Below are 12,023 nucleotides of genomic sequence, written 5' to 3' on the forward strand. Positions count from 1 at the left end.
TATCATTTTCTAGATATACTTTTCCTCTGTAACTTACATATGAATAGACTCATAATCTACATAAAAATACAGACACATATTTTTTTTAATTTCCAAAGGATTTTATTAAACGTTAAATAATTGAGGCTTTGAGAAATGTGTGCCATAGAGGTAATAAGAAGTTCTCTTATTCCTTAAATAAATTTTAATTTTGGAATAATTTTAGATTGAGAGAAGTTGCAAAGACAGTAGGGCCTTCCTGTTTACACCTTACCCCGTTGCTCTTGTTGATAACATGTTATATAACCACGGCATGTTTGTCAACAATCAGGAAACACCGGTAATTAAAAGAACTACAGTCAGGAGCATACACTTTTTTTTTTTTTACATCTTTACTGAAGTATAATTGCTTTACAATGGTGTGTTAGTTTCTGCTGTGTAACAAAGTGAGTCAGCTATACATATACATATATCCCCATATCTCCTCCCTCTTGCGTCTCCCTCCCACCCTCCCTATCCCACCCCTCTAGGTGGTCACAAAGCACCGAGCTGATCTCCCTGTGCTATGCGGCTGCTTCCCACTAGCTAGCTATTTTACATTTGGTAGTGTGTATATGTCCACGCCACTCTCTCACTTTGTCCCGGCTTACCCTTCCCCCTACCCGTGTCCTCAAGTCCATTCTCTACGTCTGCATCTTTATTCCTGTCCTGCCCCTAGATTCTTCAGGACCATCTTTTTTTTTTTTTAGATTCCCTATATATATATATGTTAGCATATGGTATTTGTTTTCCTCTTTCTGACTTACTTCACTCTATATGACAGACTCTAGGTCCATCCACCTCACTACAAATAACTCAATTTCGTTTCTTTTTACGGCTGAGTAATATTCCATTGAGGAGAATACAGTTTCTTAACCTGCTTTGTCTGTCATATAAATAAATATCCTCATAAGTCATCAAAAATTCTTGTAAAAATATTATTTTTCTTTTAAGAGGAAACTAAGGTAACAAGCATGACTATCCAATGAGTTAGGTTCTAGGGAGTTTTTTGATAGTGTGTAATTAGAAAACTGCTTCCAGAAAAGCTCTGGTCATGGGGAAGAGGAGGTACCCTCTGACGAGAAGCCTTACCCAGGAGCACCCCACCCTGCATCCTTGCATCTGTCCTGGCATCTCAGCAGGGCCCACTTGATGCCTGTGGCATCAGCAGTGGGGCCTGGTCCAGCCTCTGCAAAGAAGATTCTGTGTGCGAGCCAAAGGAGTGCAGGTGTTGTCACTTTCAGCCTTTGTTTTAAAAATTACCATAGAAATACATTCTCATTAGAGAATGGTTTGCAATCTGCTTTTCCACTTATATCATGACATTTCTTCCTATTTAATATTCTTATAAGAAAAATTTTCCCAGTGACTCCACGGAATTCTATCCTATAACTTTATTGTAATTATTTAACCCCATTTCATATTTTTGGACAGTTAGGGTATTTCCAGCTTTTTCCCATTATGAAGGGTATTGTGGTCTTTTTCCTATATTATTTTTGCCTAATTTATATTTTTCTGTTGTATTATTTTTTCCTAATATAATAATAATAATATAAAATAATATAATATAATAATAGAGGGTGCAGCTAAGTAATATGCCTCATTATTTCCTCAGGAAAAATCCTCAGAGGTAGAATTAATGGGTTAGATCAAGGTTACCCAATTTATGCCTTTCCTGAGTGGTGTTTTGCAAGGGCTACAGAAAAAACATCGAATTTCACTGCATGTGGAGGGGGAACCATGGTGGAAATGTGATTCTCAGAAGAAAAGACCAACCTCTCATCATGGCTTTGGTGATTCACTGATTAGAAGTTTCTGTTTAGTCAACCATGTAGATACCCAGGGGCTCTCACACAAGGAGCTAGGTGTGTACACCTGTGGGGTGTTGAATTGGAACACTGGCACACAAGGAACCTCCCAGGACTTGGCTGAAAGGTGATCAAAATAAAAACAAGGAGGATTAAAAAAAGGAGCCATCACAAATTGTCATTCGGTGGATCAGAACCCCTATTGCTATAGTGAGGTATCCAACATGTTCGAAACCATAAACGAGATACAAGCAGTTATAACTAACACCAAACTGTTCTCTTTCTCATGCAGAACTGGGGTTTGACACTGCAGATATTACCGCTGTGTTCCTGGGCTCTCAGTTCCACTAGAATTTTGGGCTTGATGCTGCTGTGAACTTATAGTTGAATTTATCTGAATTATCTACAGCTGATGATGGTACTGTTCTCTTACTCAGTGGGAGTTGCTGTTTAGTTCTTAGTTCACTTTACACTAAATAAGCTATGGGATTAGATATATGATTTTTTTTAAAAGGTTCCAAAAGCCTTTATCAGTTATAAAAGAAGACTTTAAAAAAAAATTATGTAGGAGGGCTTCGCTGGTGGCGCAGTGGTTGAGAGTCCGCCTGCCGATGCAGGGGACACGGGTTCGTGCCCCGGTCTGGGAAGATCCCACATGCCGCGGAGCGGCTGCGCCTGTGAGCCATGGCCGCTGAGCCTGCGCGTCCGGAGCCTGTGCTCGGCAACGGGAGAGGCCACAACAGTGAGAGGCCCGCGTACCGCAAGAAAAAAATAAAAAAAAAAGGTAGGAAAATAGAAGAAGCTAAAAATATCTCAGTCTCCCAGAGACTTGTCCTAACATGATGTCAATTAAAAATAAAATTTATCAGTTTGATAAAACACACATCTTACATCCACCACCCTCTATACTTGGAGTTGATTTTAAATTGATTGAATGCGGCAAAGTCCCCGATATTTCTAGCTATTACCTCTAATTTCTGGAAGGAGGAAACCAAACAGTGAACGTCTTAACAAGAGTAAATGAAAACAGGGGCCAGGAAAACAGAAAGATGAATGATAAAGTCGTAAAGTATGGAGAAGCGAGCTACCCTGGGTACCCACGTGACCTGTGGAACTGGCCCTTCATGGGTTGGAAACATCAATGCCCTCTCATTTCTTCTGCATTTTGTAACCCTGGGGATTCCTAAGCAACATTCCACCATCATTTCTTTATTTCACAGCATAAAATTGGTGACCAGAGGAGCTATCATTATTGTGTTCAACATTCAAATTCCCTGATAGAAATTCCTTAGAAAGCTGGGAAATCGTTTAATTTCTGGAGCGATTTTGGTTTCTCTTTGAACAGGTGATCAGAGAGTTCGATTAGGATTGCATGTCAGCCCTTGACTCTAAGAGCTTCCCTTCGTCTTTTTCTCCTCCTGCCCCTGCCCCCTTCTTCTCTTTCTTCCTCCCACGTGCAACCAGGGTTTGCCCTGTTTTCCTCATGTTGGAGGGGAGACGGTGGAGTTAGATCTGATCCCTGTGAAGGAGGAATTGCAAAGGAGGGGGAGGGTGCTGGGTAATAAAAGGCAGCATAAAGGGGGAAGCAGCATTGGAGCCAAGCCTTGAAGGGCTTGTAGGATTGTGGCGGATGGAGCAGGGACAGGAGGGTGGAAAGGGAGTGGTGGATGCGGAAGAACCCAAAGTGGGGGCGGGTGTGAGGGAGGGAGTGAATTACAGGTGGAGTCGGCCAGCATGGGACCTGAAGGAGAGAGAGGAATAGGGGAAGAGTGGGCCAAGGAGGTGGGAATTCCTGTGTTTTGGGGACTCTATCCTGCTGGGATTTGGCTCGTCATCCTGATAAATGGTAATGAAAAGCTCTCAACAGAACGCAACACACGTATTGGACAGAATATTTGCCTTTTTGAGGGTTTCCCAAGCTTCCAACGAAAGATGGAGAAACTACCACCTAGGTATGTGTGTTACCCACATATTTCACCCCAACACGGTCTAAATAACACACGGAGAGAACATTTCATTCAGGATAAACGTGTGTGTGTGTGTGTGTGTGTTTATGGGGATACCGCACAGGCCAACGGTGAGTGCTGTGCTGACCTCGGGAATCCAACACAGAGCAGAGGTTTGAGGTCAGTTGGGTTTTGAAGCTGAGGTATCTTTCACACAAGTGCAACACCCACAAACCAACTTTTGTACCCACAAACTAAAGCAATATTTTTCAGGTCTTATAAGCCTCACCTATAAGGTGAGATAGGAAAGCAGCATTGGGATCTCTATTAAAAGGGAGACGGTTGACATGGGTGGACTTGGAGGGCATTATGTTAAGTGCAATAAGTCAGGCAGAGAAAGACAAATACTGGATGATATCACTTATATGTGGAATCTAAAAAATACAACACGCTAGTAAATATAACAAAAAAGAAACAGACTCACAGGTATAGAGAACAGAAGTGTGGTTACCAATGGGGAAAGGGAACGGGGGAGAGGCAAGATAGGGATAGCGGATTAAGAGGTACAAACTATCATGTATAAAATAAGCTACAAAGATATATTGTAGAATACAGGGAATATAGCCAATATTTTATAATAACTGTAAATGGAGTATAAGCTTTAAAAACTGTGAATCACTGTACTGTATACCTGTAGATTCTATAATATTGTACATCAACTAAACTTCAATTAAAACAAAAGTTAAGCCTCAAGAAAAGGGAGACAGATGAAAAGTAAAAATTAGAAAATTGGCACTAACTTCCTTGCTGCCCCCTCCTTCCCTCCTTTTTCTCCTTTTTTCGTTTATCAGCCCTATGATGAGGCAGCGTGGTTTCCTACCCCACACTGGGAGTATTTCAGCTATCGTTGGCCGAACCTGTTTTAGATATTCCCAGGGCAATTCCTTGAATACAGGTCCCAAGATCAGAAGAGGCATCTATTCTCACCCTTCTTCGTGGAGTTGAGATAATTGTGTAGGGGCTGGGGGAGCCCGAGTTTTGCTTTACGGAAAAAAAAGGAACCCATAATTTTTATATTCTCTCTCTCAGCCAAACCCCCAAACTGCCTCGCCTTCTGCCGGCCACAGGAAATCTGTGTATTCCAGGTTACTCTGAAATGGAAGCCTCGGTAAATAAGATCCAAGATTGCCTTGATGAATTTGATCCAATACGGAAGAGTGTTAAATTAAAAGAAAAAAAAAAAAATTCAAGCAGAGCTTAACTGTTGAAGAACCAGACTGAATTTACAGTTTAACAAAACAGTGTTGTCCCAGAAAATCAGTAAGAAAGTTAAAATGAAGACGGAGGTTTTAGTATTTGTCAATATCACCTTGGCTTATGTGACTAATGCTGCCTATTTACCTGTCAACGTGGGGATGATTTCATAAGCTCTTTGAAAACACAGTTTAAAGGGATTGGCTTTCTCGGCACTGGTCAGCTTGCTCATTTAGCGTGTGGGTCGGAAGCCCAAAGACCTCAAAGCCCAGGTGAAGCGCTGGGGTAACATAGAAGGGAATGGTGGAGACTGTGGCTTAAAGGGTCATCCTTACTCGGCTCTAACTCACTGGGTCTGCAGAAGCTGGGCTAGTCTGGATGTATTTTCCAATTTTTCCAGAGAAATTCAAATTCTGAATTTTTATGTAAAATTTCCTGATTTTCAAATGTCAACAACTTGTAATGCATTTTTAAACAAACAAACAAACAGCACATATCTGTAGCTGCCCTCACGCCTCAAGCCACCTTTGGTTTAGTGACTAGTGAAGACTTATAGGCAGAAAAGTCACTGAAATCAAACCCTTTGAATTCAAGTCATTCCATACCTTCCCCCAGTCGTTCTCAATCAGGTGTGCTCACCTGTGGAGTTCTAAAACCCACATACAAGCCCTGCCTCCATCCTGGACTAAAATTCTTTGGGAATGGAAATTAGCTGTGCATCTGTTTTTTTTTTTTTAATTATTGTTTATTGTGGTAAAATATCCATAACAAAATTTACTATTTTAACCACTTTTAAGTGTACAGTTCAGTGGCTTTAAGTACATTCATGGTGGTGTGCAATCATCACCACCATCCATCTTGACTTTTTCATATTCCCAAACTGAAATTCTGTATCCACTAAACAGCAACTCCCCATTCCTAGCACCTCCAGCCGCTAACAACTACCGTTCTACTTTCTGTCTCTATGAATTTGACTAAATCTAGGTACCTCGTGTAAGTGAAATTGTACAATATTGTGTCTGGCTTCTTTCACTAAATATAATGTTTTTAAGATTCATCCAAATTGTATGTATCAGAATTTCCTTCCTTTTTATGGCTGAATACTATTTCATTGTGTGTGTGTGTGTGTGTGTGTGTGTGTGTGTGTGTGTGTAAATATATATACCACATTTTGTTTATCCAGTCATCCACGGATGGACACTTGGGTGGCTTCCACCTTTTGGCTATTGTGAACAGTGCTGCTATGAGCATAAGTATATCTTATGAACACATATCTGTTCAAGTATATCTTATGAACACATATCTGTTCAAGTTCCTGCTTTCAATTCTGGGCATGGCTGTTTTTAAAGGTCCGCTGATGATTCAGGTGAATGCCCCTCTTTTAGAACTACTCTCTTACCTGGTGGCAGCCAGTCTCCTATCTGCCCTGTATTTCAACCAGAGCACCTGTTATATCACATCACCTGACTGTTATAGGTAAATAGCTAGTCTGCATTCTTGACTCTGGTTAACCTAACAGATAAGGAATTAATGGAGGGAGATTGGCTGGCTTATTGCATCAATGAGGAGGCTGAGAAAATGGGTTCAAGGGTAACTGGGACAAGCAAGGTCCTGCCACAGGAACAGTCTGCTCTGGATGCCACTGCTGTCACCATTGTCGTCGGACACTTGCTGCTGCCCCAGCTGGATTCCCCCCACCGGACTCTGGCCCAAACAGCATTTAGCCTTCCAGCTTCCACACCACTGAATATGTGAGTCACTTGTGGCCACCACAAGTACACCCTAACAACCCCCCCGCCTGTCTCAGCCTCCACATTCAGCGTCTTGTGCAGGGGGATCAGATTGGCCTCACTTAGATCGTGAGCCCAAGCTCTGGGTGCCCAGGATTGGGGGGAGGGAATGTATGCGGACTTTGGCTTCCTGAGTGGCAGTGGGGGTCCTAACTTCCATGTGGCTGGGGATTCAGCCTCAACAGGAAGAGGCTTCATAAGCACTGGGGTGCTGGCTCTGGCTGTACCCGCTCACCAGAACCCGGGTACACTGCCTCTCTTCCCAGCTCCAGGTTCCGGGGCATCACATCAGCAGCTTGGAACTGGCCATGGATGATGGGAGTACTGACACCGTGGAAAAGAGCAAACGTTACAGATCAGGGCTTTGTTTTCCCTTCAGAGAGTCAGTTCATATACCAGATAGCCAAAGTGACAGAGGTCAACTATCCTGGGAAAATAATCAGTGATTTCTGCAAATTAGAGGATTGAACCGAGTTGAAGGAAGGAAGGAGAGAGAAAGAGACCGCACACAAAGTCTGGGTATATTTCTGCAGGCGTAAAGACAGCTTAGAGCAGTGCCATCCAAGAGAAATATAATTCGAGCCACAGATGTATTTATTTATTTGAAAGGAAGAGATGCAGGGCTGACAAAACAGAAGAAAAGGAGAAACTCACAAGCCTATCACTAGTCCTTATTCATTTTAGTTTCCAAGTGTTTCCTTGCATTCAGACTAAGCACTGTCTTTTTGTTTTAATTCATTAATTGATTTATTTATTTTTGGCTGTGTTGGGTCTTCGTTTCTGTGCGAGGGCTTTCTCTAGTTGTGGCAAGTGGGGGCCACTCTTCATCGCAGTGCGCGGGCCTCTCACTATCGCGGCCTCTCTTGTTGCGGAGCACAGGCTCCAGACGCGCAGGCTCAGTAGTTGTGGCTCACGGGCCTAGTTGCTCCGTGGCATGTGGGATCTTCCCAGACCAGGGCTCGAACCCGTGTCCCCTGCATTGGCAGGCAGATTCTCAACGACTGCGCCACCAGGGAAGCCCTAAACACTGTCTTTTAATGCCCAGACCTAACATGGTACTTTTTATATTTTTGAATACCCAAACTTAATCTTATATTTTTCATTTTCTCCTCTACACATATAGATATATGTAATTGGAAACTTTCTAGTCACCACTTGAAAAGAAAAGAAAGAGGTAAAATTAATTTTAACAGTATATTTTATTTAGCCAGTGTGTCCAGAATATTACCCTTTCAGCATGTAATCAATACAAAAATTGTTAAGGAGATAGTTTACATTCTTTTCTTCATACTAAGTCTTCAAATCCAGTGTGTATTTTATACGTACAGCACATCTCAGTTCAGGCTAGCCACATTTCAAGTGCTCAGTAGCTGTATGTGTCCACTGGCTGCCATATTGAACAATGCAGGCTTAGAGCAGTTCAAGAATGGCCACGGTCTTCAAACCATCTCCCAGTGATGGCTTGCAAGGAACAGACTCTGTTCTTCTTTTACAGATGTGGAAAATCAGAAATCCCAAGGTTGCATAAAAGTGAGTTATGTATTTGCCATTTGAATTGGTTGATTTGGATATAAAGTGGGTCAATTCACACAGATCTTTCTTATGCACCAATTATAAATATTGCAGAAAATATCGACATAACTTTGAAAATTTATGCATGCATGAACTGAAATAGGAGGGGGTGAGGAGACAGGACAGCTGAGGTCCCTCTTGTGAGCAAAGATCTCAAAGGATTCTTACAGCCTTTCCAGACTGGTTCTCCCCTCACTCCAAAATATATCTACAATATACACCTGCCAAGGGAAGGTCTAGACCCTGTTTATCTCACAGAAACAGACACTCTCATATATTGTTGGCAGGAGTGTTAACTTTGGAGGGGTAATTTGATAAACAGCTATTGACACTTTAAGTGTGCAAACCCTCTGGCATGAGTGTTTTTCTAAGAATAATCTTAGGAAGGTCCTATACACATGCAGATATCTATGAGCAAAGATGTTCATTCAGATATTGAAAACAACTAAAGTGTGCATCCCTGAGGACTGGGGCAGTGAGTTATAGCATGTCCTTTCTGTGGAACACTCGGCAACCATTGAAAATGAGACCTGTATTTACTTATTTGTAAATTATTGATAACTGACATGGAAAGGAAGCCAGCCACAGTATATACAGAAACACAGAAAGAGAAAAGCCAGTTGCAAAACAATCTGAATAATAAACCATTTTTGTAAGAAAGAAAAAAATTTTTTTTTCTGTATAGGTATGGAAAAAAATTTTTGGAAAAAGTATGATCAGGTCATCTGAGGGCGTGGGGTTATAATAGAAAGCTTTAGGCTGGAGTTTTACTGTTTACTTTATATCAACTGATAATGTTTGAAATGTTATAATGATCTTGTATTTTTTCTATAATCATGAAAAGATATCAAATACGAAGAGACACACGGACATATTTCAAAATAAAAGTACCCAGTGCAGTCAAGGCTATGAGGACACACGTTCTCAGGACCTGCGGGTGGGGGAGTAAATTGGTCCTACCTTCCTGGAGGGACCTATTTTCCAAATGTAGTCAGAGCCTGACCAATGTGTTAACTTTCAATGTGGTTACTTCACCTCTAGAAATTTATCCTAGGATAAACTGAGACAGGGCACACAGATGTATGTACACAATGTTCACTACTGTGTGACTTACAGTAGTAAAACATTGAGGGGGAGAATGAAATGTCCATTTATAGGGAGTTACTTCAATCAATCTCAGGACAGCATACAGTAGAATCCAGGTTAAATGGTGACAGAGGAACATATTTTTGGCATAGAAAGCTGTCCACAATCTATCGTTAAAGGAATAAGGCAGGTTACAAGACAGTGTCCAGTTTAACTCTGATCTGTTTGGTATGTTTGACTATGTGTGCAGAGAAGAAAATTTGTAACAATCTATCCCGGGGGATTGTTAGCAGCGGTTTTCTCAGAGCGGGGAGATAATAGACAATTTCTATTTTCTTCTGTATTCTTTTTGAAATGGTCTAATTTATTTACAATGAGTATATCTAAGTAATAAAGGTCTCTCTTTAAAAAAATTGCCATAGAAGCCAGTTCCAAAGTCTCCCTCTCTGTTTCTCTCACAACAGTTCCAAAGTAGAAATAATAAAATAGTCATCCTGGCATCCCTGATCTATGCAGGCTCTTTATAAGGCTGGGTAGGGCAGCTTGACCAGGACCCAGTGTCTGCAAATCTTGTTTCAAAGGCTTTTTAGCACACTGTTTTAGTTGCTGAATCAGGGAAGGTCATTTGAATGACCAAGTATTTAACAAATGCTCCTAAGGGGGACGGGTCTTTTCCAATTCTGTTTTGTTTTTTTTTTTAATTTAAAAATGAACGTAAACGTTTAGAGTTTTTCCTTTGGAGGGGGGATCGTTCCAGTCGAAGAGGTTACTGAGTGTAACTGATTATTCCTGCATGCACTTAAACGAGGCACCCCTCTTTTTAAAAGCCACAACAAGCATTTTTCAAATGAATAGATTGAATTTAAAAATCTGACATGTATAATATTTACGACATTCCAAAAACTTTCAGACAACAACAAAGACAGCGGGAAAGGTGGGCTATCTATTCCTTGCCTTGGTGAACCATCTCCCCAGGGTTAAGATTTTGGTGTGAGAGGCAGGAGTGTGCAAGGATCAGCCATTGCTCAGAAAACAAAGCCCTTTATTTTACCCAGCTGGGCCTTGGGTGACATGGGGCCGTGTTCCAAGCCTCCTTATGTTTAATTGTCAAGTGTGCCCTGATATGGTGACCCCAGGCTCCCTGCATGGAGTCACCAGGCTTCCGGCCCCAGGTGACACCACCACCTGGTGAGGTGAGAGGATGAAGCCCTGGGCCTGGCAGAGGGAACTCCCTCGTCCCCCAGGGCTTCAAACTTTGAAGCTGGGAGTTGTGCTCAGCAGGGCTGAGCACAGGGTGCAGCTCACTCCAGCCCCAAGACCTGCCCTCCCTCTTGTTGGGCTGGATTCCCTCCTCTGAACTCTTTTGTCTACCCCAAGCCCTTAGCACAGGCTTGTTGCTAAATAACATGCCTCGTGAGATGCTCAGTAACAGCGTGGACCACCACTGCTGCGATACTACTACCATTTCGAGGTTCCTTAGAAACACAAACAACTCCAGGCACACTTGTGTCCTCCATCCTGCATTCATCAGGAGGGGCAGCCACACCGGTCTCTGCACAAACAGCTGAAGGGAACAGGAATTGTTCCCTCTGCGAGCAGCCCTACTGCTGCACGGCCTGTGCTCCGAAGGAGAGGGAGACATGGGCTCCTGGGCTTGTCTACAGTCGTGATGGTTCCAGGCGCTCTGCTCACAGGTGTCATTTAATCCTGAGAGGCAAACACCATTATCACTCCTATTTTACAGATGAGGATATCAAGGCTTAAAGAGTTTCCGTATAAGAAGCTGTGCAAGGTAACAGAGCTAGGGAGAGGGGAACTGGGAAGGGAACGTTCTGATGCCAGCCAGGTTGCCCAGGGCTGCCCCTTACGCCCCTGTTATGACCCTGGAATCAGTGGTCAGAGAGCTACCTTCAGCATTTGAAGTGCTTCCCTCTAGCCTCCCTGGCCTGGTCCAGGAGAGCAGGGACAGTGGGGAGGCTATGGCCTCATGAGTGACATGGGACTGGCTCTTCCAAACTGGGAGGGGGCAGGTGGAGGCTTGCCTCCATTGCTGTGTTGGAGGCTGGGAAAAAATCAGTGATGCTGGGCCTGTCTGTATTTAAACTTTTGATATTTTGTTCATGGATTTTTGCATCAATTTTGATTTTTTAAAAAATATCACATTAGGGCTTCCCTGGTGGCACAGTGGTTGAGAGTCCGCCTGCCGATGCAGGGGACACGGGTTCGTGCCCCGGTCCGGGAAGATCCCACATGCCGCAGAGCGGCTGGGCCCGTGAGCCATGGCCGCTGAGCCTGCGCGTCCGGAGCCTGTGCTCCGCAATGGGAGAGGCCACAGCAGTGAGAGGCTCGCGTACCGCAAAAAACAAAAAACAACAAAAAAACAAACAAACAAACAAAAGGACAGAATGGAAACTGCTTGAAGAAGTCATTTGCAACATCTCCATAAATAAAGAGGCTAGTTTAGGTCTTGAGGATTAATTTGCTGCTCTGTTTTCACATCTTGTATTTGGTAGGAGAAGCTGGACCCTGCTTGAAAACAATATTTCCCT

This window comes from Lipotes vexillifer, unplaced genomic scaffold, assembly GCF_000442215.2.
Source record: "Lipotes vexillifer unplaced genomic scaffold, Lipotes_vexillifer_v1.1 scaffold689, whole genome shotgun sequence".
Lineage (NCBI taxonomy): Eukaryota > Metazoa > Chordata > Mammalia > Artiodactyla > Lipotidae > Lipotes > Lipotes vexillifer.